The sequence below is a fragment of the Odocoileus virginianus genome, chromosome 32, assembly GCF_023699985.2.
Source record: "Odocoileus virginianus isolate 20LAN1187 ecotype Illinois chromosome 32, Ovbor_1.2, whole genome shotgun sequence".
NCBI lineage: Eukaryota > Metazoa > Chordata > Mammalia > Artiodactyla > Cervidae > Odocoileus > Odocoileus virginianus.
In genome coordinates, this window is record NC_069705.1 from 2,374,955 (window position 1) to 2,401,403 (window position 26,449).

At 47.2% G+C, this 26,449-nt stretch overlaps 1 protein-coding gene across 5 annotated transcripts in view; it reads right to left on the reverse strand.

Annotated features, from left to right (window-relative positions):
• The window catches only part of SLC20A2 (solute carrier family 20 member 2), a 109,193-nt gene that overhangs the window by 54,024 nt on the left and 28,720 nt on the right, over positions 1-26,449 (reverse strand). Inside the window, exon 1 of one of the 5 annotated variants that reach the window (XM_070459753.1) lies at positions 22,739-23,032. The exons of 3 other annotated variants lie outside the window; for them this stretch is intronic. The gene's annotated coding sequence lies outside the window, so the exon portion shown is untranslated. Of the gene's footprint in view, positions 1-2,110; positions 2,372-22,738; positions 23,033-26,449 lie in introns of those variants that run through there. One more of the 5 variants, XM_070459756.1, reaches the window with a different exon arrangement.

The following is a 26,449-nucleotide window of genomic DNA, read 5'->3' on the forward strand; positions in this document are numbered from 1 at the left end:
TGAACTGAGTTAGCCTCATATACCACATCATATAAAATATAACGATCAGTCAACATTAAGGTGATTTAAGGGAAAAAAGCAGGACACAAAATTTATGTACCTATCTATGACTGTGGCAATGTTAAAAGGTATATAAAAGACCCAGAGACAGTAGTAGAGATCGATTTTTTCTCTCCTCCCAAAATTCTATACTGTTGTTGACGTGCTTTCCAAATTAAAATAATACATAAAAACAAATCAATATAGAACCATCTTTTTAGAAAATATAATCAAAATGCAGCAACCACACGTGTTGGCAGCGTGACAGGCCCAGGACAATGCAGGAAGTGTGCCCAGACCACCTTCTCACTTTCTAAGCTTTGTAGCCCACGTGACTCTGGAGACGTGGGGAAAGACCACTCTGAGCCGATAAATGAAAATACAAAGTCAAACCAGTGTGGGCCAATGTTATCTACCTTGAAATACAAATAGTTCTAGATGAAGCCTCGTCGGTCAGGTCGGGGGCCCAGCGGCCAACAAGGACAGTACCGGATGCTGTTTACTGAGCGCCCTGGTGGGCCCGTCACCAGGAAGATGCTGAGTGACACGGGATGTGGTCCAGGACGGGAGACGGATGCTCATCGACAGACACACGTCAGACTATCAGGTGTGACAGGTGCTGAAGGGGGAGGCCTGCATCATACACATAGCCTCACAAGCACAGAGATGGGGCACCTGGTCTGTGCGAGCAGGAGGGGGTCCCCTTCCACCTAAGGATGGGGGGGTCAACCTGGGACCAGGGGGTTCACTCCAGGCGGTTCCCAGTTGGGAAGGGGTGGCATGAGGGGGGAGACCAGAGGCAGCCCGGGGAGATGGAGGCTGGGCTGGACCACACTGCTGGTGGCCACCTGCTAACACTGGGGGGTTCTGTTAGAGGGGTGCTGGCGTGCTCAGGCTCTCCTTCCTGGAGGCCCCTGGCCACAGTGCAGAGGTGGGCCAGGGTACAGGCGGGAGGGGATGTGGGGAGACTGCCTCCGAGGCCCCTGGCCACAGTGCAGAGTCGGGCCAGGGTGCAGGCGGGAAGGGACGTGGGGAGACTGCCTCCAAGGCCCCTGGCCACAGTGCAGAGGCGGGCCAGGGTGCCGGCGGGAGGGGACGTGGGGAGACTGCCTCCGAGGCCCCTGCACAGCGCAGGTGCAGATGGGTGTCCTGAGCCGGGGACGGGGTGCTGACAAGGGGAAGAGAAGGGACGGAAAGAGGGGTTCTGGTGGCTGATGCCGCCGGGACGCAGTGCTGGCTCGTCAGTGGGGATGGAGACAGGAGTGCTGGGCTGAGGAGTCACTGGGAGGGGTGTTCTCCCATCTGCGCTGTGCTTGTTTTGGTTGGTAGGCGTCAGGGCAGGGTCTGGGCACAGCTCACGGCTGGACACCGACATACACACGGGGTGAGGCGGGGCCCTCGGGCCGGCTCTGCTTCATGAGGGTTTCATAGTCTTTGTGGTACCCTGGCACTCTTTCAGAGCAGGGGTTCTCTCTCCCACTCCCGTGACCTTAGACAGCTGATCTCCACAATCACGTCTGTGTTTCTCCTTCACACTCAGCCCCCGAAGTTCCGAAGCACCTGGCCGAGGAGAAAGGCCTGCCCCTTTTAAGAGACCAAATCATTTCCATCTTGTGAGATATTTACCCAGCCTACTTCCTATTGCAAGTACCAACACTTTGATTTTCTTCATTGATTTTTGTCCAACATGGGCAAAATGAAGTACTTAAATAACTACACAACAGGATGCATTGAAAAAGAGGGTCGCACTGCTGAAACAGCCCTTGGTGGGCCAGAAAACCAACATGGAAGCGGCAGCTTGTCAAGAACGTGGCCAAATTCAGAGTGGCCGAGGCCCGACCAGGAGGCTCATGTCTGAAAGTAGAATTTTGAAGTGGGGGGGGGGGGGGGCGTTGATCACATCAGGGTGGAAATTCACCTTATTCAGTAAGTCAATAAATGATGCTGGGCCAAAGTGCCAACTGCTAACTATCTAGAAGGAAGGAAAAAGTGAGAATTCCTACCTCACCCGAAGTGCAAGATTTAAATATAAAAACTGAAATTGGAATAAAGACTACAGGTAAATATTTACTCGATATTGGGACGGGGACGCCTAGCCGTGACACTGGCGGCACTGGATGGAAACACATGTGCATTCACGGGACTCCTGCAGACAGGCTCTGAGTGTGGGAGCAACAATGAAAACGCATTCTCTCTTCCTTAGCGGCGATGCTCAGTCCGGGGCGACGCCGATCAGAAAACCTCCAGCAAACGCCTTGTTCTTCCTACCGCTCCTCCAAGAGCTTTTCTGAGAAGTGTCAGGACATGACAGGAGGTGGGCTGGAACCAAGCATTCCTCTTCTCTCCCCTTGGCCGAGTGTGAAAACCCCTAAATGGCCGGGCTCACAGACCTAGGGTTACAAGACGTTCGTCGGTTTTAAGATGCCCCGGACCTCTTGCATTGCAGGGGCAGAGCCCTTAAAAGTTCGAACTCCTGCAAGAAATACTGAGAGTTTTGTAAGGTCTGTGTCCCAGACGGGTCATGTTCACAAGAGCCTGCCTTTCCCCGGTGAGCCGGAGTTTCAGCTCACCCTGGTGAGGCCTGGTGCCTGGGCCTTAGGCTCTGAGCCACGCCCCCAGGGCTCCTGCGTGGAGGCTTCCAGACTCTTTTTCTGTCAGCGTTGACTCAACTCTCCCCAACACCCCCCTCCCCACCCTGGGAATTGGAATGTTTACAGAAGCGTGAAAACAAACATTCTCAGAATATTTCTAGTCAGGTTTGTACACTGCTTAAGAACAGGAATGTTGCTGAGTTGTGGCATTTAATAAACTTCGGTGCGCAGAGAAGCCTGGACAGGGGGGGTCCTGCTCTGAAATGCTGCCAACGGTGACACCCCAGGAGACCCTTGACCCTCCCAGCAAAGGTCTGCTCTAGGACCCTCCAATCCCCGCCGGTCTGGGGTCTAACCATCTCCCCAGTCGGCACCTACCCACCCTAGACAAGCAGGTTCACAGCGGCGGGCTGTGGGCTGTTCGAGGACCCAGACTCACGCAGAAAAGAATCCCAAAGATGAACTCCGGCTTTTCCCCAAGTACACACCTATTTCCATCAGTTCACCTGCCAATCTCGAATTCAGCTTTTTAAAAAAAAAACACTTCTGATCTTGAAGGACAGCTGGCTGAGCTAGCGTCACATTTCACCCAAGTCCTTCTCCTGCCCCTGTGATGCCAAAGGAATTCAATAAATCTATAAAAGGTCTTATTTCCTGGGTCTGCTAGGAAACAGCCTCAGTAGGGCATGGTCCTACTTGTTGAGGCTTAATCTTATTTACTGACATGAGCTGAGTCACAACTAACAGTTGCCTCCATCCTCCGGCTCAATTCAGAAGCAAATACCAGGACAGGATCCCCTGTGTCATTCCGGCCCGTGAGGACCTTTTCCGAAGGCTCACGGCCGCACCCAGGCCAGGCCTTCCTGCCAACAGGCGACAGGAAGGAGCCAGGTCCCCATGCAGAAAACCTGGGGCTCTGAAGTAATTTCCCAACTCCTTTCCTGAGGCCCCAGGTACCTCACACACACAACTCTCTGAAAATGAAAAGCCTGCTTTCCCGGCAGCCCGCACTGCATTGGGAGTTCTGACACTTAGGTCAAAACGCCGGGGGAGGATGTAAACCCAGTAACCTGCTACCTGTGGGTGAGCCTGACGGGTAAGGTGTAACGATGACGGGTCTTTTCCCTGGTGATATTTCAACAGGATGGAAGATTTCACTTTTGGAATCTTGCAGAAAACGATGCAGCAGGCACAAACATTGTTTTTCACCATTTAGGACGCAGACCGTGTCATTAAGAGTCCCTGTTAACATTCTTCTTGAGTAGCTCATTGACTTTACACGCTTAAAAGGTTCCCTGGTAGCGCAGGTTGTAAAGCGTCTGCCTGCAAAGTGGGAGACCCAGGTTCCATCCCTGGGTTGGGAAGATTCCCTGGAGAAGGAAATGGCAACCCACTCCGGTACTCTTGCCTGGAAAATTCCATGTAGCCTGATAGGCTACAGTCCATGGGGTTGCAAAGAGTTGGACAGGACTGAGAGACTTCACTTTCTTTCTAAAAGGCAAAAAATAGTTCAAAAAGTAACAGTATATTTAAGATAGAAAACACTGAACTTCATGTTTTCACACAAATGATGAAAAACTGAAGTATTACTAGGAAGGGTCTGAAACAGGTCTCAACTCCCTTTTAAAGGGCCCGTTCCCAGATAAGCCACCCAGCACTGCGAGCAGACACCTGGAGACAGGCAGACGGGTGCTATCCTGATGGAGGCGGGGAGAGGAGAGGGGCAGAGCGGATGAGGAGGGAGGACGGAGAGAGAAGGGGAAGAAAATGACGTCAGAAGGTAGGGACCACCTGGAACAGGGGGACGGAGGCGGGGGATGCAGGGGATGGAGCACGGACACACAGCCTGGTAACAGCGACCGAAGACGTGCAAAGTGAGTGATGCAAAGTGGAACAGAAGAGGCCAGGACGTCGGCCCAGCCCTGAGTGTCCTTGCCCCCTCCCTTTCTCTCTACTATTAAAGAGGAGCCCCTGTTTCTCCCACCTGGAGAAGGGGACAAGCCCAGGACAGGTCACCCCGGGTCCACCCCAGTCTACAGCTGCCCTGGGCAACTCATGTCCACGCCCCGTTGGTGAAGCAGTGTGCGAGGTCCCAGCTCAGCACGGGGGGTCCACACGTGGGGAACCTGTTGTCACCGGCAGAGAAAGCCCTGGGTGATGGGCAGGAAACCTGAGGCCCGAGCCTGGCCCCGCTACTAACCCGAGATGTTAGTACCACAGATAAGTCTTGTTTCATCATCTGTAAAGGGGGGGGGAAGTAAAAACACGTGGACTTTTTGGAATTATTGTCAGGGTCAAATCCATTTCTTTCAAAGTGTTTGCGAGTCGTGGTTGGCTTTAAGCAACCTGAAGTTATTGGTTATCGGGGCAGTCACAGGGTCCAAAATCCTTCGGGAGGGTCTTCCTCACTCACACGGCCCTGCCTCCCTTGAGGGATGCTCTTCTTCCTGCTGCACAAACTCTGGCCTCGTCTTTGCCTAAAGACTGACACACACCGTAAGGCTCAGCAGCTTCGTGTCCGGGTGGACGGAGGTGAAGGGGTTAGAGAGAAAAGAACTCAAACAAGTGCTCGGAAAAAACATCCGCACCAAATGGGAAAGCCATTCTGGAAAATAACTCTGGGGTTTCTCATACCCTAAAGCGTATGCCTACTGTGCAAGCCAGCAGTCCCGTTCTGAGGAGCACTGACCTGAGAGAAACGGAAACACACGTCTGCACAGGAGACTCTATGTCCTCTCAAGAGTAGTTGCTATTACTACGCATATGTGTCAAAACTTATGCAACTGTACCCTGACAACTGGTGGGCTTACCTGTACATAAATTATGCTTCGGTAAAGCTGCTTAGAAAATAACATTGGAATATATAAATGCAGTGTGGTGATAGATGCGTTAATTAACTAGATGGGGAGAATTCTTTTGCAATATATATGTATAAAAACATATAAAATCATCACAGGGTACACTTCATATTGTAATTTTTAAATGATAATCTTACCACTTTATCAATTACACCTCAACAGAGCTTGGTGGGGGGGGAAACAATACAAGTCAGATTTGGTATTTTCTCTTCCCGCCACACTGTCCAGCTGGGATGAAGTATAAAAGCTAAACAGTTAAAAAAAAAAAAAAGAAAGAAAGAGCAGCGAGGAAAGAAGGAACATTCCAGCTAGACACAGTGTGACCAGCCAGTGCGACCAGGGTCAGGGGCAAGCTGTCACCCCTGCTCCCAACAGGGTCATCGAGAAGCAAACAGCTAACAAGACCAGAGGAGGGGCTGTATCACAGGGAAGTCCTCCAGAGAGGGACTCAGACACAGCTTTTCTGAGGTCAGAGATGAGAGAGGAAGGCCCACCGCTGGGACTGCCCACTGACCGCCCTTCAGGATGGGCATCGAGTGCTTCTCCAGAGAAAACAGCACGGGTCTTCCCGTGGAGACAAGTCTCCATCACTTCCACAGGAGCCAGAGGTCAGGGCATTTCATGAGCATTTGAGGTCAGGGCAAATACAAGGCGTTTTGGCTGTAAATCACATCTGTGGAGGGCCATGGGCTGGAGATGCGTGATGTCTATAAATTCGTGGACACCTCGTGTCCCAGTTTCCGGGAGGTCGGTTACGGTAAACGAGCGGACGAGACGATAAAAGTGTCACCTTGTTTGCAACTTCAACAGCAAATTCTGAAGTCAGTCCTGTAATGTCATCCCCCATAAGTACAGTCAGAGTGATTTACACAGTTCCGAGGGACAGTGTTTATTTTCGTATGTGGAACGGTGCTCGTACACTTGCCAGGCTGGGCCAGAGGCAGGGCCAGCCAGGTCCTCTACCGGGAACGAGGAGGAGGCAGGTGGGGAACGGGTGTTCTTTATGACGCGACTCTCAACAGCTAAGAAAACCAATAATGTGAAATGTTAATAAACACTCATGTACAAAGATGTTTATTCTGCTGTCATCTATTATCATCGTGAGAAAAGAGGAAACCACCTACCTCTCCTCAGCCAGACAGGAGCATGGCTGAGGAAACATGGGTGACTTCTAAAGATGAAGCTTTATGTAGTCACTGAAATGGTGTAACGTGAGAGCTTTACATGACAACGGAACATACTGATAATGCTGAGTGAAAAAGGAGTTCACAAAATGGCTGAGGCCATCCTGCAGCTGTGTTGAAGAATGCAGCAGTCATGGGATGAAAGAAACAGGCCCAAGTTTAGAGTGACTCTCTCCGGGTGTTCTTTACACTTTTTCATATTACTAAAATTTTCTACCAGGAGCAATTACTACTTGTATTATTGAAAAAAATGCCTACAAAACACCACAAAGAAAAGTACATTTTTTCCCCCTAAGTTAGGAATGTAACACCAAAATAAGCTTAGTTTTTCCTAGTAAACAAAATGAATTTCATATGAAAATGAAATTTCATATGAATCAAGATGATTCATATGAATCAGCCTGTTCTCGGCCTCTCGGAGATTTCTTTCTTCCTTACAACCCACAACTTGAGCTGCACTGAACAGTTCTGTTCTCCTGATTTCTCTTTCTCACTCTCAAGGCTGTCTCTCTGCTCCTGTCTGAGCCCTGGGGGCATGGGTCTCTGTGTGGTTTGGGGCCTCCCGTGTGCGGGAGTCTGAAGGTCCCTCCTTGGTCACACCTGCTCCCTCTCTGGTTTCTTCCCTCACCTTCCTGATGAGTCTCTGGAGGTTCTGGCCGCCAGGACTGAATAAGAATAAGAAACTGTCCTGACAGTCCAAGTACTTCACAGTATTTGAGGGTAATGTCTACAAGAAACAACCTGTATGATTAACTCTTTTACCCTATCTTGGTTCACAGACGTAGAGAACATTTCAGTCTGAAGGGACTTTCAGTTCAGTTCAGTTCAGTTCACTCAGTCGTGTCCGACTCTTGCGACCCCATGAACCGCAGCATGTCAGGCCTCCCTGTTCATCACCAACTCCTGGAGTTTACCCAACTCACGTCCATTGAGTCGGTGATGCCATCCAACCATCTCATCCTCTGTCGCCCCCTTCTCTTCCTGCTCTCAATCTTTCCCAGCATCAGGGTCTTTTCAAATGAGTCAGCTCTTCGCACCAGGTGGCCAAAGTATTAAGAGTTTCGGCTTCAATATCAGTCCTTCCAACGAATACCCAGGGACTTTAGAAGTTGTCTAGTCTGATTTTGGTCCTTTTGAAGATGTGACTGTCCTCGCTGGACGTGCAGGTTGTGATGACCCACTCACTGCACAGGAGGTGCCCCGAGGAAAGCAGCGGAAGTGATGCCCTGGGGAGGCATCCATCAGAACTTCTCAGTGACACTGGCTCCTGCCCTGGAGCTGGGATGCCTTGAAGTCCTGGCCCCTGCAGGGAACGGGAGGGCAAAGTCGATGGGGAAAGATGAGAGGGTGATGAAGACAGCGGATAACCAGGAATGCTGCAGAGCCTGCATCCTGGAACGTTCTCAAGGTCCGATGACGTCTTGAGTCCTGCACATCGTCCAGAGACCACAGGACTGCGAAGAGGCAGTTTAGCCTGGAACCATGAACCACAGGATTGTCCTGTGGGGAGAGCGGGTGGAAACCTCTGACCCTCTCTCGAGCCGTGCAGTCAGCGACCTTCGTGAGTTTATGGAACGTGAACCTACCTCTTCTCGTCTCCCAGCTGCAGTTCCCACCGCAGAGCCTGTGGGCTCAGCCCTCATTACTGGTGCAGTCGGTCTCCCTCTGCATTCCTGTCATTCTGACATTTAGATTTCTTCTGGGCTCATAAAGCATTTGTGTTATTTAGATGTTTTCCACACAGCCTTTTGCGCTCTGGGAAGGCACTGGCTAAATCTAGTAAATAAGAATATGTTTTTTCTAAAGGATAAAGAAATAAAAGCAAAATTCATTCAAATGAGAGAGAGTTAAAGGAGTTGAGATGATCTGGCCTAAAGAAGGAAAGATCTAGGAGGTCCTACATGACTTACGTGAAAAATATTTCTGAAATACTGAAAGATCGCCTCAGGAGGTATAAGTGTGAGTGCCTTGTGGCGTTCAAATGGGATTTGACTGACTGAATGATGGGTTAAAGAAAGCTTTTATCTGTTGTTTCCACTTTAAATGGATAATTCAGTGAGTCCATGTAAAGGCTCATTTCAGTTGCTCAGTCGTGTCTGACTCATTGAGACCCCATGGGCTGCAGCATGCCAGGCTTCCCTATCCATCACCAGCTCCCCAAGCTTGCTCAAACTCATGTCCATCGAGTTGGTGATACCATCCAACCATCTTATCCTCTGTTGTCCCCGTCTCCTCCTGCCTTCAATCTTTCCCAGAATCAGGGTCTTTTCCAATGAGTCTGTTCTTCGCATCAGGTGGCCAAAGGATTGCAGTTTCAGTTTCAGCATCAGTCCTTCCAATGAACACCCAGGACTGATCTCCTTTAGGATGGACTGGTTGGATCTCCTTGCAGTCCAAGGGACTCTCAAGAGTCTTCTCCAACACCACAGTTCAAAAGCATCAACTCTTTGGTGCTCAGCTTTCTTTATGGTTCAACTCTCACATCCATACATGACTACTGGAAAAACCATAGCTTTGACTGGACGAACCTTTATTGGCAAAGTAATGTCTCTGCTTTTTACTATGCTTTCTAGGTTGGTCATAGCTTTTTTTCCAAGGAGCAAGTTGCTGCTAAATTGCTTTACTTGTGTCCGACTCTGTGTGACCCCATAGATGGCAGCCCACCAGGCTCCCCCATCCCTGGGATTCTCCAGGCAAGAACACTGGAGTGGGTTGCCATTTCCTTCTCCAATGCATGACAGTGAAAAGTGAAAGTCAAGTTGCTCAGTCATGTCCAACTCCTAGTGACCCCACGGACTGCAGCCTACCAGGCTCCTCCATCCATGGGAGGGAAAATACATTATCAGTCCCTCTTCATCTAATTGGAGATACAGCAGTCTTTCATCGTTAATAAGAAAAGCTACACTCAGACAGGAGGAGAAAACTTTGTAACTCAATGGGTTGCCTCACAGTGAAATGAGCTCCCACTGGAAATGTGGAATTATCTGCAGTGGAGATTTGAAAAATAGGTTGTGACCACCTTGCCATAGTGTTTTAGGTGCAATGTGGCTTGAAACCCAAGGACAAGAACAGCTGAGCCTTATGTATCTATGCCCACTCCCAGACAGAAATGGCCTCTGAATATCTTTCCCTTTCTGTATGTACCATAGACACAGATTCCCGCCAAATAGTCTAGGTAACTTGTTTTTCTTTACTTGTAACCAAAAACAGATTCGCTTTCAGGAGCAAATCACTTAATATCTTTTCTATCAACTGGCAAACCTAAGGATCACTTGTTCCTATTCTGTGCCCTGAAGTGTTGGGCTGCTTGGCCAAGTCCCAGGAGCTATATTAGGGAAATACTTTCCTTTCAGCCACAGTTCAAAATGGAACTATGTATATAAATAGACATCTTGATACTTACATATTTATTTGCCAATTTTGTTCCGAGTATAACGGAAGTTCAATAAAAATGTGAATGATACATATAAAAACATTGATTCTTGCTACCACTCCGTATTATTTCTATTACTGGAATATTCCATTAATATAAATGGAAGAGTTGATAGAGGAAGATTATTATCTTCACTATTATCCATGCTCAGTTTATAGCCCGGTATTTCTTATTTTAATCCCAAAGGTTCTTAAGCAATAGTTCTTAGGCAGAAGCAAGAGAGGACAAATAAATAAATATTAAAATGACTTAGTTGGACTTTTTCTCCCTGTGAGGAAGCAAAGTCCATTCAAGTCTCTGAAATACCTCATCAGAAGGCCTCGAACTTGATTCAATTCCACCAATAAGTGCAAAATAGTAATGTAAAGCAGCCTAAACAAGGCAGTGAGTCCATAAATTTGGTTGGTAAGTCAGGTGAAAATTTAGCAGTTCTTCATACCTCTGAGACTATGAAATTAAAGTCTTGTTACTAAATTTAGAGGGGCTTTCCTGGTGGCTCAGCGGTAAAGAATCCACCCACCAAAGCAGGACACATGGGTTCGATGCCTGGGTTGGGAAGATCCGCTGGAAAATGAAATGACTACCCACTCCAGTATCCTTGCCTGGGAAATTCGATGGACAGAGGAGTCTGGCAGGCTACAATTCAGAGTCAGACACAACTTAGTGACTCAACAACACAACTAAGTTAAGAAACCATAAGCATTTTCTTGATATCACCAAAAACCCATGGAGACAGAAGCTTAAAAAAAAAGACAGTTTATGAGATTTCTTTGAAAATTATTTCCCAATTCTGAGAGTGCTCCTGTTGCTTCATTCCTCATGTATGATTAAGACAGAAACTTTCCAGGGCAAGTCACTAGCTCCCTTCGTCTGTTTCTTTTAGAAAACTTAGAGCTAGGAAGGTGCTTCTACATGAACATAAGGAGCTTTCTTATAATAACCAGAAAGCCACCAGATACAAGCTGCTCTTCTGTGATGTTTGAAATCAGTTAGAATAGAAAGAAATATATTGTCTTTTATCATCACCTACTTCATCACCTTTACTGGAGCTCCTGCGTGTATTCCAATTGCTGTCTTGTGTCACTTCCTCTCAGCCTACTGAACGGAACTCATTTAAGTATTTCTTGTAAGGTGGACCTGCCAGCACAGCATTCTCCCAGCTCTTCCTTTCTTGGGACTGCTCCTATTTAGAAAGACAGCTCTCCAGGATACAGGATTCTCTTAGCACTTTCACTGGTCCTCTCACTGCCGGCTGGCCTCCACTGCTGTGAGCATCCCCGGGCTTCCCTCAGGCACCACGAGTCACGGCTGCCTCTCTGCGTTCCCGTTTTCTCTTCATCTTTCAACATTTGACTGTAACATGTCTGGGTGTGGATCTCTTTGTGTTCATCCTAACTGGCATTTGTTAAGCACTTTGAGTGCAGATGAGGGTCTCTCATCAGCTTTGGGGAGTTGTCAGCCATGACTTCTTTGACAGTTTTTTTCTGTCCTTTCTCTCTCTTCTTCTTCTGATATTCCGGCTGGGGCACTTCATATTTTTCTGAGACTCTGTTCATTTTCCCTCATTCCTTTTTTCCTCTGTTCTTCAGACTACGTAACTTCTATCACCCTGTCTTCAAATTTGCTGCCTCTTTCTTCTGAAAATGCAAATCTACTGTGGAGCCCCTGGATGAGTTTTCCATTTTGGTTACTGTACTTTTCAACTCCAAACTTTCCATTTTAAAAAAATGTTTTAATTGTGATGAAAATAAGCATAGAATTTACCATTTAACTATTTTCCAGTGTACAGTTCAGGGACATGAAGTACATTCACGTCACTGTAAAAGCACAACCATTCACCTACGGAGCTGAAACCCTGTACCCATTAGATAGTAATTTTCCAGTCTTCCTGGCCACCACAGTTCTACCTTTTGCCTCTGTGGATCTGACTGTTCTAAGTGCATCACACGAGTAAAATCATACACTATTTGTCTTTTTGTGAGTGTCTTCTTTCACTTAGCATAATGTCTTCAAAGTTCATCCTTGTTGCAACATGTCAGAATTCCCTTTTATTTTTAGGCTGAATAATAGTCCATTGTATGTATGGACCATATCTTATCCATTCATCTGCTGATGGACTTCTGGGTTGCTTCTACTTTTTGGCTATTGTGAATAATACTATTAAAATGGTGTACAAATATCCCTTGGAGTTGCTACTTTCAGTTCTTCTGGGTATATAACCAGAAGCAGAACTGCTGGGTCAGATGATAAATCTGTTAATTTTTTCAGGAACCACCATACTATTTTATACAGCAGCTAGACCACTTTACATTCCCACCAACAGTGCACAAAGGTCTCAGTTTCTCCACATGTTACTTTCTATGTTATTGTTTTTCAGGAGAAGTCATTCTAATGGATACGAGGTGGGTTTGATTTTCTCATTGTGGGTTTGATTTTCATTTTTCTAGTGATTACTGTTGGTGCATCTTTTTATGTGCTTGCTGGTCTTCTGTATGGAGAAATGTCTATTTAAGTCCTTTGCCCAGTTTGAATCAGTTTATTTTTCTGTTGTTTAAGTTGTAGGAGTTCTTCATATATTTGCATTGTGGATACTAACCCCTTATCAGATACATGATTTACAAATATTTTCCCCCATTCTGTAGGTTGGCTTTTCACTCTATTGCTTGTGTCCTTTGATATACAGAAACTTTTAATTTTGCTGTGGTCCAATTTATCTATCCTTACTTTTGCTTTTGGTGTCATAACTACATTTGGATCTTTTTTTTTTTTATCATTTCCATCTCTTTTAAGGATAGTTTCTATTTGATGAGTCACTGCCACCAATTTTCCTTGAATTCTTTCAGAATAGTGTATTTTAGATTTTTGAACTAAGATAATATAATAATAGCTGCTCTGAAGTCTTTGTCTGCTAAGTTCAATACATGGGCCCCTCAAAAGCAGTCCCTCCTGTCTGCTCATTTCCCCGTGTATGTATCACCTTTCGGTTCCTCTAACATGTCTCGTAATTTTCTCTTGAAAAATGGACATTTTATAAAGGACAACTTATACTGTAGCAACTCTGGTTACTGGTACTCCCACCCCCCAGGAGGTCTGTTGTCACTTGGCTGTTTACTTGGCTGAACGAATTCGGTGACATCTCCTTTCCCTACAGCGTACAGCTGTTGCTGTGCCCGCTCGGATATCCCCGCATGTTTCCGTATTTCAGTCTGGCTTGCTAGGAATCGCCCATGGGACAGCATAAGCTACTTACTGGTCAGAGGCTGTGCTTAAGCCCCCTTAGCCAGTGAGATTTCCAGGCTCTACCACGACGTTTGGGGCTTAGAGACTACTTCCACAGCTCAGAGAGCAAGGGATGGAGGGAGCGTCTGAAAGCAGAGGGGCAGTGCAAGGGTAATCGCTGGGGAGCTGGGACCTTTCTGTATCCCGGCTGTGCTGCTGGCCATAAAACCCTGAGGATGCGTAACACCTCACTCAGCTGTACACCAGGAAAAGTGAATTTTGCTGTATGTAAATTTTTAAGTGACTGGATTTGCCTTTTAAGAAAAGATAACTTCTACACCTGGAGTCAGATCCAATTGATCACTTGAGTTCTTAAAAGGAAACAAAAACCAAATCTTTCTTATTATACGATCGCCTACTGGAATCATTTCATCTCAGAACACATATACAAACTAAAAACCAGATCCTTCTAGTACTTAATAGTTTACATGATAATGCACGACAACTAATGCGTGATAATGTCAAGCTTTTCTACCTGGCCAAAGAAGTCTCTTCTGGATTAGACGTCAAGTCATTTTTCTTCGAGTCAAAATTCTGGATTCCCTTAATTGTTACTGACAAGGCTCACAGAACCTGAAGACACAATGACTTAAAAGACAGGGGGAATATAGGAAAAATGTCCACAGAAGTAGAGATGGCAAAAATCAGGCCTGACAGAGGAGGTGTGAGGGTGGGCGCGCTGCCTGCCAGGTGCCAGGGAGTCTTGACTCCACTCAGCAGGCTGAGGCACAAAGGGACGGGACATCCCAGCGAGCCTCCATCCCTGCTCCAGCACTGCTTCAATTTCAGGTCAGGTTGAAAGCAATCCCTCTTTCTTTTAAAAACCTTCATACTCGATGATGAACCCATTCCTAGCCACCTTGCTACGCTGAGTACAACCATACCTTCTCATTTCCGATTTCAGCCTTCAGAGAAAAGACAGAAACAAAACAAAACAAAAACAGATGAACAAACAAAAAAAACAAAAAGGAAGAAAATGAACTCGGTCCAAGTTTTTAAGCCAAGATTCAGTGACCCTTTCCCTGGACAGCCATCAGCTTCCTGCCTTTTTTAATGGAGCTTGGAGCCTCAGGAAATACTTTTTTCTGCTTTCCCTCTTCTAAAAAGGTGCTCTTTTCCTTCGTGCCAATCAACTGGCAAAGCCTTCTGTCAATCAAACTGTAACTGCTTACTTACTCATCTTGATACGAGTCTGTGCTCCCACTGAATGAAGAAGGGCTCTGTGACTCAACGGAAGTTGGACCCGCTTGGCAGTGAGGATACGCTGATGTGGCCGCCATCAACATACCCTCACTGGGAACAGAGCTCCATCCACTGACCTACCTGACTATTTGGGTTAAACTGTTCACCCACTGCTCCTTTCCACCCCCCTGCCCAGAGAAAAAGATGATAAACCCACGTGGGATGTGTCTTTTCTTCCTGGGGAAGGCGAGAGCGTGGAGAAGGATTACAAGGTTATTCCAACCATACCATTGCCGGAGAAAGAGGCGAAGATGATGAAGAAAGGAAGGAGAGGATGAGGAGAAAGTCGCTCCTTGTAAGGATGAAAACAGTAAGAAGGAAACCTGAAAAACCAGCTCTCTGGCCTCCCAGGACTCTGAGAAAGACTCCTGATGAGTAACAAAGGCTCTGAACCAAAGATTAGGCCACAGTGTGATTCATCTGGCTTCCCAAGGCACGTTTGCTTTAAGTTTAAGGTTATCAGTCTTGTTAAAAGTGGATTCAACTCAATCTCAACCCAGACCTCTGTCCCCAAGTGAACCTGGTGATGGATCCATTCATTCTGGTCAAGACTTAGTGTTTGAACAGACTTCAAAGGGAGACCTTTGCCACAGCCATCAAAAGTATTTATTCTTTCGTGTCACCACACAAAGTGGGTAGAAAGGGAGGCCTCCTGTTACGACTCAAGAATTTCTTGTCAAGTACCACCAGTACCAAAACAATTCCCCCAAATACCCTTCCGATTAAGGCCATAAGGACACGCTGGGAACATCTGGCAGAAGCAAACTAGCAACAGATGCTCCCTTCCGCCGCTGTCACCTTGGTTAACGCTGCCGAGATGCACGCAGAAGCCACACGGATAAGTGCTGCCTAAATATGACCCAAAGCCCACGGCCATGGTTCCACCCTCCGCTATTCTGGGCCTAAGTGGATAATCTTCACGCTAGGTGTATTAAGTTAATGACTTCTAAAAATATGTTTTATTTTCCAGCTCCCTGCCTTCCCTCTCCACATAACACCAAACCTGGCCAAACGGAGATTCACGGGAGAGTTCATTGACCCTCTGGAGCACCGAGGTCTCACGGCAGACCCTTGCCAGATGCCTTTCGCCTCTGCCTGGAACATGTGTGCTCAGTGGGGCCTGACTCTCTGCGACCCCATGGACTGCAGCCCGCCAGGCTCCGCTGTCCATGGGACGCCCCAGGCAAGAATACTGGAGTGGGTTGCCATTTCCTTCTCCAGGAGATCTTCCCGACCCAGGGATGGAACCCACATCTCCCTGCATTGGTAAGCAGGTTCTTTACCACTAGCGCCACATGGGAAGCCCAACATGCATGCATATAAATGTAATTTTGGTACACACAGAAACTGCTGCTCCTGCTAAGTTGCTTCAGTCATGTCTGACTCTGTGCGACCCCATAGACGGCAGCCCACCAGGCTCCCCCATCCCTGGGATTCTCCAGGCAAGAACACTGGAGTGGGGTGCCATTGCCTTCTCTGACATACAGAAAAGGAGAAAGTAAAACAAGGAACAAAGCTCCTAGCCCACTCCTGCAAAATGACCACTGTTTCTGTGTACAGCTGGGTGTACTCGCTTTATCCACAGGGGGAGGTATTAATTACGTAAGCCACTGAGAGGCCACTGATGAATCAAATAAAAGAGTCAAAATAAAAATGAATTACAACAGTTCTGTTTTGAAAAGAAAGGTTTTCATTATTTCACAAGTAATATATGCTCACTGAAGAAAAAAGCCTAAAATACAGGTAACCAGAAAGCCAGGGGAAAATATGAGCTCATCCCTACAGCTAACTGATGTTATATTTGGGGCACTGCGTTCTTTTTTATGTGCATATAAATGCCTTCCTTTTAAAAAAGGAATTAAAGCTATGAATACCCATTTTAAATTATCTTCCATTCAAGAAATGAGCTGATACGTATGTTTTTGTAACCTGCTAGTTTTACTCCATGTACATCCAACACCATCATTTCAAACAGCTGCAGCGTGCTGCATTATGGGGCAGGACCATAAGTTATTTGGCTTCCCTGGTGGTTCAGATGGTAAAGATTCTGCCTGTGATGTGGGAGACCTGGGTTTAATTCCTGGTTCAGAAAGATCCCTTGGGGAAGGGAATGGCAACCCACTCCAGTATTCTTGCCTGGAGAATCCCGTGGACAGAGGAGCCTGGCGGGCTACAGTCCAAGTACCTTATTAGGTTGTTTCTGGGGATCTTTGATTGAATTATTAGGTCAGTAATTCTTTCTAATAACAAACTAAGGAGTTTTTCTTTTCTCTCCTTTCAAAGTAGTTACATTTTTTTTTTTTTGACTCAGCAACTGCCATGAGATAAAGCAAATGACCTAACCATTCTCACTTTTAATGACACATCTGTGGGCTAGATATGACTGACTTTAGAAACAAAATTATTGTTGCCAGGATGAAATACCCAAAGAAAGACTATTCTGTCACTTTTCTTTGTATAGAGATGAAAATAGCCTTTGCCTGCTATCCTGAAGAACCAAATCAACTAGCCACTGGGCATTTCCTCTCCTGGATATACAGTTACTGAGATTCAGGAGTTTAAAAGACAGTATGTTCAATTCAGGGGCTGATCCAGGGTGTTCAAAGTCGGCCGTCTCTGCTTCTGCATTGCTGAGATAAACCTGTGTTCCCGGGGTGAAACCAGAACATGGACCAGGCCTCACACGCTGTATGTGTGACAGAGACGTAGGACAGGATGGTGCACGCGCCCTCACGCCTGAGAAGTCGGCTTGTTCCACCGTAACGAGGTCTGAGGACTCGGTGACACCTCGCACAAGGCACCTGCCCCCTCCACCCTCTGCCTCCCGGGACAGGGCACAGTGGAGTCCGTGCCACACTGCCCTCGCCTGAAGGAATGCTGAATCCTCTGCAAACGTGTAACTGAGAACAAACACTGAAGAGGCCCCCGATCCGAGGGCCTCCGGGCCAGGCCCAGGCCGGACACGGCCTCTCTGGGAACAGCAGCAGACTCCCGCTGTGACTCTTTCGAGGCAGCACTGTCAGAACACGTCCTCAGGGAACCCTTCCTTCACTCAGACCGCAGAGAGCACTGATTGTCCCAAACACCATACAGGGTGTAACGGACGGGGAGACCACACTCTCCGGAGTTTCTGCTTTCCACCCCAGACCACTCCTTCCAGCAAATCACACACGAAGAATGTACAAAAGGGCAAAGACCATGGAATTAAGATGCATCTGTATTACGTGTAAGATGGAGGGCGGGGAGGGATGCTTAGGAGGGAGCATCTGGACTGGGGAGGCCCGAATGGCGAGCCGCCCGACTCCAGGTCATTCATCACATGGATGGCGGCGGGGCACCTGTGGCCTTGGACGCTATGATGGAATGAGTCACTGTTTATTTGCATGAAGCACCTACTATGTGCCTGGCTGGCTGCTTGCTGCAGATGTAAAACAACAGGGTAAACAGGCCCCCCCGCCGTGGCTCCGGGGAGACCCATTAACACAATACGTCGAGGTGCCCGTCTCCAGTCTCGAGGAGTCAGATGGAAGTCCCCATGCAGGCATGGGGGTCAGTGTTCCCACAGCGCAAGGGACACAGATGGGGGGAGTGGGGTAGGGTCACACTCCCCCCCCCCCCCCGCCTCCCAAAGGGGGACGAGTCCCCTCTTACGTGGGGACTGTCACAGCAGCCTGTGACATGGAGGGGCCACGGGCTAACACCAAGGGGCCCCCATTTTCACCGCTGCTCACACTTGCCCACCGATGGCTGCTGAAAAGCCCCGAGGAGACAGTCTGTTTAATGACGCACTGTACAGAGCGAGACGGCGACACCTGACCACACAGCACGACTGCATCGGCCTCTCGTTTGCTCCTCATCTGACATGGGCAGTGTCCTAACTACTGAGCTCACAAAAGTAATTGCAAAATCCTCCTGGTTAATTATTAGTCTTCTCGAAGCGACAGGAAATGCAGAGAGGAGGGAAGGCTGGCAGGGACTCCGACAGGTCGTTTAACTCCTGACTCTAGACGGAATACTGAAAACCCTGCAAAGACCCAGGTTTTGACGGCTTCAGGAAAACAGCTTCCCTCTTCCAGTACCCCAATCCCCCATTTTATAACACTCTTCTCTCTCTGCATCTTGACCAGCGGACCTCCAACTTCATCCGGCTCATGTGGGGAGTGAGTTAAAACACAGATTGCTAGGACCTCCCCACCCCCCCAGTTTCTGAATCAACAGGTCTTGGGTGGGGTCTGAGAATGTACATTTTTCACTAGCTCCCAGGTGGGGCTAAAGCTGGCTGCACCACGAGAATCACGGTTCTACCCTAACCGTCACTGGACCAAACCCTTACATTCTCAAGAGAACTGGACACCAGTTGGCCTCTGTCCCCTGGCCCTGGAATACAGACACCAGAATAACGATTCAAGAGCTCCCCTGGTCATTTTTTACCCCCTCCTGGCTAAATAATAGAAGTTCCTAACATCTTTTATAGGCATCGTTTTTCAACCCTTTAATCATTTCTGAGGTTCTCTGTCTAGCTCTCTGAAGCCCTTTAGCTGTGGGGCTGTGAACGAGGCCTGGAGCCTTAGTCAGAGATGGGATGAGGCTGGACACAGGGGAAAATGACTCATACCACATCCTCCTGGGTATTAATCTCTAGCACCCGCGCCTGCCTTATGAGTGCCCTCTGATTCACACCATTCTGACTCCTTTATGGGTTGCAGTAACGCTGGGCTGACCTTTGGAAACGCCTTTCTTCCAAGAAGCTCAAAGCCCTTCTCTAACTAATGTAACAGTTGACCCAACATCCCCAACTGGGTGAAGTAATCTGTTCAATTGTGTATCAGTTTAAGAAGGAGAGAAAGTCTGGAACCCATATATCAAATTTCTACCCAAATATCACTGTATGGAGAAAGATGCTTCTTACATTTATAATATATTTGAACATGTAGGTGGTTCATGCATAGGCTAGATGGTGCTCTGGATGTTTCTGGCGGTAATAATGGAGCTAACAGGGGCTTCCAGGTGGCTCAGAGGCAAAGAATCCACCTGCCAATGCAGGAAACGCAGGAGAGAGATGCAGGTTCGATCCCTGGGTTGGGAAGATCCCCTGGAGGAGAAAATGGCAAACCACTACAGAAGCCTGAAAAATCCCATGAACAGAGGAGCCTGGCGGGCTACAGTCTATGGGGTTGCAAAGAGTTGGACACGACTGAGCGTGTGCACGGTATCAAGCTGCCTCCCCTACAGATGAATAACAGGTGCTTTCCAGGTGCCGGTGAAACTCCTGACCCCCTTCCCTGTGTGGGACTCATCCCAGTGACCCTGGGCCGTGAACAAGGCCCTGGGGGCCTCTCACCTCCATCGCTTCCCCAGCTGCAGGGAGAGAGACAGGGGAGCAGGGCCCGGCGGCACTGCTGGCTGCCCGACCCCTACAAGGCCAGAGCCCAGATGGACTGAGAGCAGCCCACGGGCCCCCCCGCCCCCGCCTCAGGCGTTCTCCTTTTCTTCCTCTCTTCCTGGCTCTGCCAGTTCACTCAGTGTTAAGTTGGGCCCGTGCTCCGCGTCCCGCCTAACATGAGCACGTGGGCTCCTGGAGTATAGAAACTATGCCTTCTTTGTGCATTGTATGGCTCTGGGGGTGCTTCATACATGCTAAATAACAACAGCCTCTCAGCACGTCCAGGAGCTCTTGGCATTCCTGCCGGGGCCCAGATCCTATTACCATACCCTTGTGCCTGAGACCTGCAGCGCGGAAGACACCCTCTGCTCACTGTTCCTTTCATGCCAGATGAAACAGTGGAAAACTCGGTGGATCAAGCCCTGTTTCTGCAAGGTTTCCTTCTGAAAGAGGACATTCTAGAAGTGTGATCACTGGGCACCTGCATTAGGCTCCCAACCAAAGGGCAACCTGTTAGATCATTTCAGTTCCCTTCTGGCCACGCCAGCAGAGGATAAAGGGGAACCAGAGAGAAGGTGCCTCTCTGCATTCCCGAAAACCCCTCAAAGCTTCAGAGCAGAAGGCTCTTCTCTAGGAATGAAATCCCAGGAAAAGCAACCTCCTGTGATCAGGAGTTGTCGGAGCCTGCGGGGCCAGGACTATTTTAAGAGGGGGAGGCTGAGGACAGGAGGGCAGGCGGCCAGGGAGAGCAGCTTAAGCAGGGCTGGAGGACACACGTGCAGAGTCAAGTGCAGGGGGGTGGTGGGCAGCGCAGGCGGGTCTGACACACGGCGACACACGGTCGGAGCCATGGTCACCGGGTCCCTTCCCCAGGCCACAGAGCTGCCCGTGTTTCTCAGCATCTGGACATCCTGCTGGGGACTGTGAGTTGAGCTCACTGAGATTTGTCACAGCCAAGGTCACAGTCAAGGTCACAAGCAGTCCAGAGTCTCTTTCCAGGAGGGCACTGAGACCCCCGTCCCTTCCTGGGAGACCCCTTCCTTTCCCCGGGCACTGGTGAGCCGTGGGAGGAGGGTCTCTGCTTCAGCAAACCCTCCCGACATTCCCACACCAACACTGACATCACCTCCTCTCCTGGATCACTCTCTCATGGTACATAAATCACGAAAACAAACACTCGGAAAGTGTTTACGAGCATTTTAGCAACTCCTCCTAAAAGAACATATGCTTCCTCGTAGTAAAAACACCTTGGGAAACATCCTTCTGTTAAATTTTTTTAAATGGACAAATCTTACACGGCTTTTTTTTTTTGGCAGGACTCAACTACAGTTGAGTGGCTGAATAATAGCTTGAGGAGGATCTAACACCCAATCACAGTATACCTCTAAAAACACTCCACTGAGATTCTGATGTTACTTCATTAACAGTGAAAAGAAAGAATAAGAACAGTTACTTTCTTTGGATAAAAGTATATATTCCAAAGGAAATCCTGGAAGAAGTCCCTTCAACTGCTGAAGATGACATTACAGACTTTTCTGTTATAATTACAATGAATCTGGATGGCAAATTTCTCTTCTGCTCAATAAAAAGACTTTAGTTTTTTAAAAAAAGTTTCCTTCCAAAAATAGACCAAGAACTCAGTTCTATTTTCCCGTCTTACATTCTTTTCCTACAAAATGTACCCTGAAACATTTCCTTTCATTGTTGGCACCTTGGGTTGTTGGGATTTAAAATCGGACAATACATAGTAACAAAGAAGTCTTTAAATAAAGCTTTCCAAATGGAAAAAGGCATCTGAGGGTATGCCTTCCTCTGGGACTAGAGGATGGAACCCTGATGCCTGGGAGCATTAGAACTGTTTCATTAAAATCCATATTCCCAGAGCGGGGGAGGGAATATACATGTTAATTGATAAAGGAATTCCTGCCAGGCTCTGTGTTATAAGCAAGTTGTTTGGCATAAAGTCAGCGTCTTGTGAATTAAAACACACTTTGAACAAAGCCAGGTGATTCATACGTAATTAAAATGATTCTACATTAAAATCTTTAGTTTTCCTCAGTCCAAACCTAAGTTGGCAATGACTTGTTGAATTAAGAGCAGTTGAGAATAGGGAATTTCCTGACCTTTGGTTAATTCTGATCCCTAACTCAATCTTCTAGAGGATAATTTTAATTACTTTTCCAAAGGCTTCCTCTTACATTTATTTTATTTTTTAAGGGCCTCTCTTTAGACATGGGTCTATTTTTAGGCACCAAATTCTTCTTTAACAAAAACTATCTACACATTTCACAAAATTACATTTGACACTCCCATTACATCTGTAGACAAACCTGTAGCTCACAGTAGGTATAACAGGAGTCCAATTTCAACAATTTCCCCCTGTAATAGTTAGGTCACCACTGAAAATAAAAGTTCAATGACATATCATTCCATTAGTCAAATATTTTAACAGATAAAGTATGCAACAATGCGCAGATTGCTTTTGCAAAGATAAAAATAGTAACAATCAAATACTTTCACTTGGGAAAATCAAGTGAGGCAGGTTTCCCGCAGTGAAACACGTTTAAGGAAAAACCTCCGGCCACCATTCTTAGAAGCCTCTAAAGCACTCAGCCCAGAGTTCTCCGTTTTTCCAAGAGATTAAAAAAAATGACAATGGATAGCAACGTGAGGGAGAGCCTAGGGCGAAAAGAACAAGGAGAAATCTGAAAGATTCAGCCGGTACTTACAAGAACTTTCAAAGGAAATGGGGACTGCAATCCTTCGGAGACCGCTCTCCGGATCACCAACACGGTCTGAGTCTAAAATAGGCTTCTCTCACACTGGCCGAGAAGTCACATTTCAGCTTACTAACTTCTACTCGGGTAAACAGTTTTACAACTCATAGAACAAACCCCCGGCTAAAATTAACCGCACCGGCGCAGCCCGCAGGAACTCGCTGATCTGCATCAGACGCGCCGGGATTTCTTCACTGGGACAACATCGGTGTCCTCTTAATGGGAGCTCCGGCCAAGGGGCGTGCCCTGCGAACAATACAGAGCATCGTGATTATGCTAATTACTGAATGCGGTCCCCGGGTGCTATCTCCTTCCTCGCTGTTTTCTCAAGTGCCGGCCCACGGGGAGGGCGAGCTCTTTCTCAGCACAGGCACTCTCTGGATATTTCAGCTCTTTCAAATCAGACAAAACTTTGGCAACAAGGTGGCAGTGCTGTGTGCTCTTCACAAGAAAAAAAAGTCAAGGGACATTCAGTCAGATTATTTACACAGCACGATCAGACCTGGTCCTGTTGTTTGGTCGGCTTAAGTTGTGTTTGACTCTTTTGTGACCCCCGTGGGCTGCAGCCCGCCAGGCTCCTCAGTCCATGGGATTCTCCAGGCAAGAATACTGGAGTGGGTTGCCATTTCCTTCTCCAGGGGATCTTCCCCATCCAGAGATGGAACCTGCATCTCCTGCATTGGCAGGCGGATTCTTTACTGTTGAGCCACCAGGGAAGCCCAGATCTGGTACTATATGAAACTGAACAGGCATCAAAGACACATACCAGTAAGTCTATCAACAAAGGACCTTAAACGAAAGCTTTTTTTCTCACTACATAATGAACTAATTTCCTTTATATGCTCTCTGGCTTTGTCTTCTGCACCTCCCAAGGAGTTGCTATGAGGATGCAGGTTTACTAATAGACTACAACTGAAAATAAACATCGCAAATATTCGCAAAAGGCATCATCCTTAGCAAGAAGCATTTTGAAGTGCATTTAATTGCCTGGCTAGCTAGAACTGGTCAACTGTCCTTTGACAGTTGGTGACAGACCACCTATAAATCCTGTTGAAGCTCAGGCTGACAGTCAAAGACCCCATGCACACAGCTGATACTCAAAAGAAAATTAGAGGTGACATGGAAACTTCTTTGAAAAATACAAACTGCCTTCGTAAGTACAACCTTGGTCAAGGACACCAAACTGCTTAATATCTACTCAAGATGGTTCACACTAGTTTCTTGTGGATATTTTAGTTCTTATAATATATGTTGCTCTTATTGGGTATTTCACGAGAGATATCAAGGCATGAATGTCAATCAAATCTCCGAACATCTCTGGGAGATGTCATTCTTCCATTTTGTTTTTTAAACATTTAGGCAAACAGGGAAATTGAACGGCTTGTTCGCGCTTCTCGCTAAATCAACATGGGGTTATTCCAGCCCAGCTCCCAACCACTCCATGGCGTGTCTTCCATATTAACTATTCAGCTATAATCCTGCAAATCTTGTCAGAGCTGTTTGTTTTCCTAATTTTAAAATGTCATATGTCATTTTAGATTTCAGGAGATTTATTCTGCTCAGCTCCCCAAATCCCAGGTCAACTGTGGTACAGGCACATGACGTGGAACCAGAAGACTTGATCCTGTCCTAACAGCTCCGGCACGCGTGACACGCCACTCAAGGTGGCGAACAGCTTGGTGTTCACTGGCATGAGCACAATCCCCCTCCTGGCTGTTTACAAAAACTGCGGGCCACCAGTCTGGGTGTTTCCACCCCTAGAGCTCAGCTTTAGGCAGCGGCAGCCAGGAGTGGCTCACCCCTCATGAGATGGTAGCTGTCTGTGCTCATCAACCACCCCAACCCGAGTCCCTACAGTGGGCACCCCACCCCGAGCCCAGAGAAAAGAAGTTGATACTTATCAAAGATGACTGACCTTGAATGAATACGATCAATTCTGTGTGATCCACAGCGAACATACTCTGGAATTCTCAACACCAAAGGAGGACATTGTGAAGCTATTTTCAATACAGTGATCCTTAACTTACTACATCATAGTGCAGTCAAAGAGTTTCTAAGCCAAACAGTACTTCTTCCCTCAACAAATAAAAAAGCCAATATACCATAAGCATCTATGCATCGAATCTGGCATCAGAGAGAAACAAGGCAGTGGATCCCACGTCTCTGACGCTGAAGGCAGGGGACGCTAGGCAGTGCTCAGTTCTTCACATGTCAAATATGCTGAGTGTGACTACACTGTTTCTTTCAACAGTGGCCACACCTGTTCCAAGATCCAAGAACTGAAACATTCCAAAGTCAATAGTCTATCTTCCAGTGCCCATGAGTCACCCTGCTGTTTCCCTTTCATTAGCGAGAAGAATGTAGGAGTCAACTGTATTCTGTCCTGGGCATATATGACGGGAGAGAAAAATCTCTGTGCATCATTTAAAAGCAAGGGAAAGCCTTCCTGTTCGAGGTCACACACTGGGGCAGGCGGGCGGGAGGCAGAGCTGTGCCAGTGAGGGGAGGTGATCTGTGGGTCTCCAGTCCAGCAGATCCAAGAAATCAAAACAAAAACTCACATTAATGAATTGACCTGGATTAGGACCCTCTGGAGCAGCTACTTCTATAATTCAAAAATTTCCAGTCACATTAAAAAAGTAAAAATAAACAGGTGAAATTAATTTTAATAATATGTTTTTATTGAACTCCATATATCCAAGATACCGTCATTTCAACATGTCATAAAAATAGCACACTTGAAACTAACACACAACACTGTAAATCAATTACGGAGTGAAGTAAAGTCGCTCAGTCATGTCCGACTCTTTGCGACCCCATGGACTGTAGCCCACCAGGCTCCTTGGTCCATCGGATTCTCCAGGCATGAATACTGGGGTGGGTTGCCATTTCCTTCTCCAGGGGATCTTCCCAACCCAGGGATCAAACCCAGGTCTCCAGCATTGTAGGCAGACGTTTTACCGTCTGAGCTACCAGGGAAGCCCATACTCCAATATAAAACATAAAAAAGAAAACAGGTAATGACTATACAAACTGCCAATGACAGGGTGGGAGAAAGGGAAAGCGGAGGAGCTCAGACAAACTGAGATGGGAGGAAAATGACTTAGAAGAGAAAGAAAGGGCTAAAAAGAGGGCGGATGGATGAAATGGAGGAGAGGTGAAAAGCAGAACAGAGTCTGTCCCTGGGCACGGAGTCCAGGTACAGAATCGTGTAACAAACCCTGGAACCTTCCCACCCTGGGACCTAGTGTTGAGGACACAGAAGAGAGGAAAGACAATGTCTCTGCGTCATCCAGGAGCGCACGTCTGAGTGAGATGGACATACTGCCACCCCCCACCCGGTACACACACGGTTCTTGTGAACGTGAAGACGCAGCTATGTGCTGCGTCCTAGGGGAGCGCACGAGACGGGGGGCACGGTTTCCTCTTTAAATGACGGTTACTTTTCATGAATGTAAATTAATTTTTTATTCAAGTATAGTTGATTTACAATGTGTGTTCGTTTCAGTTATAACATATTCTTTTTCAGATTCTCTTCCCACATAGGATATTAGAAGATATTGGGCATAGTTCTCTGTGCTAATATATAGTAGGTCTCTCTTATCTATTTTGTATATATTTATATGGTATGTACATGCTACTCCCAAAGTCCTGATTTATCCC